The sequence below is a fragment of the Camponotus floridanus genome, unplaced genomic scaffold (genome assembly GCF_003227725.1).
Source record: "Camponotus floridanus strain SB8 unplaced genomic scaffold, Cflo_v7.5 scaffold34, whole genome shotgun sequence".
Taxonomy (NCBI): Eukaryota; Metazoa; Arthropoda; class Insecta; order Hymenoptera; family Formicidae; genus Camponotus; species Camponotus floridanus.
The window spans coordinates 944889-951348 of record NW_020229481.1 but is presented as its reverse complement, the minus strand read 5'-3'; positions in this window follow the sequence as shown (position 1 = coordinate 951348).

The window sequence follows — 6460 nt, the reverse complement described above, 5'->3', positions numbered from 1 at the left end:
CGTTCCTTAACATTGATATTCTTAACTGTCAAATTAAGCTTATTCTGTTTAGCGTGTTTTTGATTCTTCACACGTATCATAAAATAAATGATAGTAATTCTCCGACAAAATTGATAATTATCTTGTTATTCTAAATGTTAATCCTAAATAGAAGGAGACATAAAGAGAGAGAGAGAATAATAAAAAGATCACTGAAAGGCATTAATCATATATTTTTTATAATCAACGTTTATTTATGATTAACTTTAAAGTTTCATGAAGAAGTATGATAAACTTGCTCATTGTAAGTGGAAAAAAATATTATTTATGTAATAAAAAATATATGAATCCAATAAAAATATTTCTAATTTTTCGACCATTACTTGCAATTGCTTTTTATTGTAAAAGATAAAATTTCGTGAGAACTTATTGTAAAATCATTAATAGTATCATAAATAGAACTAATATTATTCTTATATCAATTCTTATATCAATTTTTATATCAATTCTTATATCAAGTCTTGTCGCAAACATTTAACATAAAAATTGTTTTTATTATTATTATTTTAATTATAATTTTATTTAGTCTATAACCGTATAAATGTTTAAAATTCTTGAGCAATTACATCACAATGTCCAGTTAAAATTCACTTCTGTGCAAATCTTCGTTCGAAAGCATCTTAGATCTATGAAATACTTTCACAGTTTTATAAACAGAGTTTTTTCTAATAAGCCAAAATTATTTATTTAAGCATTCGCAAATTGTATCAATAAACAAAGAATTATTTTATTAATTTTTATAATCATTTTTCTATTATATTGTGTTTTTATATAATATACAAATTGTATAATTCTCGTGATTACTTATAAGTGTTCGTTCTCGTTTTGTTGTGTATCTAATTGTTAAACATATTTCAGTAAAAATACTTCTATTATAATATATATTTAATAAAATTTTAACAGAAAAGTCGTAAAACTAACTAGCTTGTGATATTTGAAAAATTTATATTAAAATCATGCTCTTAAAATAATTATAGTAATATTAACTATTGTTGGAATTTTGTAATAGTATTATAAAATTTTATTTTGTATATTACCTGATAAATTTTTTAATACGACGATCAATTAAAACACTCGAATGTTTAAAATGCAATTATAAATTTCTCCAAGCAGATACACATATCAGTAAAACCATTCTTCTTGAATTGATAATGTAAATCTTAGATTTATACTTATAGCCGTTTATCAGTTCAAAAACGTATTAATAATTAGAAAGTAGTTAGTATTAGGTCGGTTCTAACCCTGATCCTTTCAGGGGGGTTGAGGCGCGAGGGGAATTTCGTTGGCGCGGGGGCTGCGGGGCGGGGGAACAATAGCGCGAGATGATCGCGTGCAAGAGAGGGAACGTAAAGACTTATAACTAGCGCAAAGGATGGAAATATGTGCGAAGAAATTACGTCATGATTTAGTAAACTTGAAACTCTTTATTCTTGTTTTTACATATTTTTTTTACGTACTATGTGAACTAAAAACTAAAGCTGCCAATTCGCAATCGACGAGTTGATGCGAATGACTTGTTGAAAGCGTCACTCGCGTGTATTGCATTTGATACTTCTTTCGGATTTATTACAGTAGACGCGATATTGAAGAATTGCGTAAACCTTACATCAACTGTTTCGATAATTTTATCCAATCGATTGAAAGTTCTATGCATTGATCGAGATCGAACATACGATGTAACGTCGATTCGACCATCATCATGCATACGTTTGAAGATTCGAGACATATAAGTTTGTCGTTAATCGTGTGAACTCTCACTGTGCGGTCCAACGCTTATAAAATTGTAGTCATCTTTAGAGTTGTTCCGAAGGAAATGTTGAATATTGTGATTGTTGCTCGTAGAATCCCTTCCACGTTTCGAGAGATAATATCAGTTCCTTTCCCCGATGATCTCCTATGATTATCTCCACGTAACTCGATGGACTCAACTGTTGATATCAATTTCGAGGAATTTGAATTCCGTATCTGTCAATGCGTATCGTCTGCCTAGTATATGAACCGCACGACGCTCCAACGAAATGCTACAGAAGAAATTAAAATTAAATTGAAATCTCGGATGAAAAAAGTTAAAGATGTCCACGATCCTATTGAACATGAAAGAGGGAACCGCCAGAGCTACATCATCCGCATACCTGTAATAAAATAGCAAATTGAAAGAAATATGTCCAATTGCATCATTGAATCTCAAGTCAATATGAGGGATACATAACGACATATCATTATCAATTTATAAAAAGCGCAGAATCTGATAAGTCATGTTTATGACTAGTAATTAACATCAAAAAGATAATGACATAAGAGCCAACGCGCGGTAGTTGGAGTGCAGAGAAGCAACAACACTTCTTCCTTTTTTCAATATTAGTTTATTAAAAAACACATTATAATAACAAAAAGCGAATATTTCATCTTTTGATCCTTCTTCAGCGCGATGTTAACAATATATATTACAGATAGTAACGCATTACATACAAATTCGTTTAATGTACATACATAATAATATATGAACTGGATCTGACCGTTGAGATTTTTGATACATCGTATGAGGTATTATCAAGTAGTTTATTTCCGGGATTTTTTTATAAATAAATTTCCAATTAAAATATCTCAGAAACTAAAGTCATAATCAAAAATTCAACAGCATTTTTCTAATACAATGTTGATACAATTATTCGGTTGTGGCTTTTGAGTTTGAATAAAATTAGTACAATCAATTTCTGAAGTATGATAATCCTGTACCAATTGTGACATTTTTCAACATTTACATACATACTCTTGCAAGTACACATGCAAAGCGATTTTATCTCTCGAATGACAATCGCAACATTATGATTTACAATTGTAAAAATCCATTAGCAACGTTCACAAAACGTAAGCGATTGTTTAGCCAATGAGAGATCAAATAACTATTTTATCGATGCATCAATGGTTATGATCAATTGTCTTTTGTTTATAATAATAGAATATATTATTATATTTATTTATATTTATTATTATATTTAAATTTATTACATTTGTATTTATTTATATTTATATTTATTTAAATTTATTATTATTATTTTTATAGTTATTAAAATTAATAGCATAATAAATTAATTAATTTACTAACTCTTTCCCTCTTTCCCTCTTTCCCACTTTTCCTCTTTCCCTCTCTCCCTCTTTCACTCTTTCCCTCTCCCTCTCCCTCTTTCCCTCTTTCCCTCTATCCTTCTATCCCTCTTTCCCTCTTTCCCTCTCCTTCTTTCCCTCTTTCCCTCTTTCCCTCTTTCTCTTTCCCTCTTTCCCTCTTTCCCTCTTTCCCTCTTTCCCTCTGTCCCTCTCCCTCTCCCTCTTTCCCTCTTTCCCTCTTTCCCTCTGTCCCTCTCCCTCTCCCTCTTTCCATCTTTCCTCTTTCCCTCTCCCTCTTTCCCTCTTTCCCACCCTCTAACATTTAGCTTTTAACTTTGAAAACGATTTATATCAAAATAACATAAAAAAATAACATAAAAATAACATAAAAAATAACATAACCATATTATATAATACATATAGAAAAATACACTGTAAAGAAAAACTTGACATTTATATTACTTTGAATAAAAATCGCAATTTAAATAATATGTCATAAAATATTGAGATGTATTTGGATATCTTTGTGTTCAGCTAATAATAATAAAGCAAACATTATATCCGCTGCTGTAGTATCATAGTATGTAGTCCCTATAATCAGATCGTTATCAGATCACATTGTTATATGTGCTAAGATAATAAGTACAAACAATTTAAAAAAATATTACATATACGTACTGCAAACATCAAAGTATCGACTTCCTCTCTTATGTCCAAATCAGTTAAAAAACTTTCTTGAGATGCGGCTATTAAAGGGTCCATGGCTAGCCGTTTTTTTTAACTAGAAATAAGCAAGGCATATTAACGATTATCACATTTTTGTATATCACTTTAACTATATATAACATTGTTCTCGTTTAAAATTTAAACTTCCTTACAAATAGTAATTCTTAAAAATAGCGATAATTTATTTTTATAGCGGACATATAACGCATCATTTCGTGTCATCATATATATATATATATATATATATATATATATATATATATATAGTTTAATTTATTACAAGTATAATTTATAATTTTAGAGTGCAAAATTGAATTTAAATTAGATGCTTTGAGTTCTTACATACTTTCAAATATTTCGACATCTTCTGCCTCCGTCTCTTTATCATCTTCAAGATTTTTTAAGAATCGATTACCTGTACAATTATGATAAAGTTTTCTTTCCGCAATAACCTATATACGAAATATTTAATTATTGTATTAAATAGCAAAAACATATTGTATTATATTATAAATATTAATAATGCAATATGTTATTAATATTATGAGATTTATTGTAATTTTTAAAAGTGTTTGAAGGACTTGAGATAAAATGACTTGTAACATACTTTTTCTGTAAATCCATGCAATATCTTCAAGATTTTTTTTTGTTTTCTTTCTTGTGGCGAAAGTGAGAATAAATCATTATACAACTAAGGCCTTATTACTCTAAACCAAAATTCATTTGTAGTTATATAATTTTAATAATAATGTTATTTTGTAAAAGCCTTATTTAAAGCCATCATGAAGTAATAGAGTAATCTTAACTCTAAATAATCATTGATTATAGACAATATATGAAAAATTTAAAATTATATGTGTGACGAAAATGTTATGTAAAATCTTTTAAAAACATTGTATTTTTAGCTAAATATTTTTTTATCTAAATATTTTTTACTCTACAAATTTTATTGCCCACACAATTCATTTTTCTTAATTTTTCAATAGTTTTAAGATTAAAAGCAATTTTAAATAAAACATTTAATGGAGCATGTACAATATATGTTAATTGCTAATTAGACTTAAACGAATCGATATTTAATATTGATATAAACACTAATTGTTCATTCAAAGAAATCATGAGAGATTTATTATTAAGAAATTTATTATTAAGAAATCATGTGAAAACATGATTTCTTAATAATAAATTTATTTTTCAAAATGTATAACTAAATCATTATAATAATTTAAAGGATCATAAATATGTTACATATTTATAATTATTTGTTATACTCTCACATATTGAATTACATATAAAGTATCAATTCGATTATTTCGTGAATTGCATTTCGATACTGTTGTTGGAACTCGCCGAGATTTTGCAAAGAGACGCCCATGGCAGTTTCTAAAATGTATTTATTATACAGAGTGATCTAGAATTCGTGGATATAAAATGCACAACATGATTGTCTGTGTCAGAAGAAGTAACTTTTGCCTGTGATAAAAGTGCGTTTAAATACTACTTTTTAACAATTTAACAATTATTTAAATTATTTATGAATTAAGAGTGATACGCACACAGTCTGCGTTTATAAGAATTATGCATGATATTTTTCAATATCGATATTTTGAATATATAATTTATTTAATAAGAGAACAATTTCTAATTGATATCACTGAAACAACGATTGAAAATAAAATTAATGGATTAGATAACACGTGAATAATTTCAATTCCAACGTTTTTAAATATTAAAAAATAAACATAAAATAACGTACAGCCTCAAGTGCCATACACGCCGTACAATGTTGGCAAATAGGTCAGGTTTTTTATGCGCACGCACGGTCTCAATAAAGTATCTAATGTAGATAAAAAGATGTACCGCTTACCCGTGAAAATTTTTTACTAATGGTAGCGATACATTTTTTTGCTTATGTAAATATATATTTATATGTATATAATTATAAGAAATTTAATTAAACTAGAACAGAAAAAGATTCGTTAAACAAAACACATTTGTTGAAAATATAAATAAATAAAAAATATTTTTTTATAGAAAATATGAGAAGTATATATTGTTAACTTCTCAACTTTACTGAACTTAAAATCATAAATTCAAAATAATAATCACTATTAATCATTCAATTGAAGCAGTCAGATGAGTTTGGTTAAGCCTGTTAAATTAACTTCGTCTATAAACTGATATATCGCTGGTTAATCGTCATTACCACGCGTGAAAAATCCGACTCTGCTAACACTCATGTACACGCATCTGATTCAAGTCTAGAGCACTGACTGGTTAGCTTAAAGTTGTTTTTATTTAAAAAGTAATGTTTAGACAAATATTTGCCAAAGGAAAAAGTTGCTTCTTCTGGCACGGACAGCTGTACATTTCGTGTCCGCCAAATTCTGGGACACTCTGTCGAGATTGAACAATCGAAGATTATTATGGGTGAATATTTTATTGTTAGTTTTGAGCATAAAAAATCGAATATTATTTATTTTCACTGTATTATTATGTGCGTGCGTGCGTGCGTGTGTGTGTGTGTGTGTGTGTGTGTGTGTGTGTGTGTGTGTGTGTGTGTGTGTGTGTGTGTGTGTGTAATACTTCA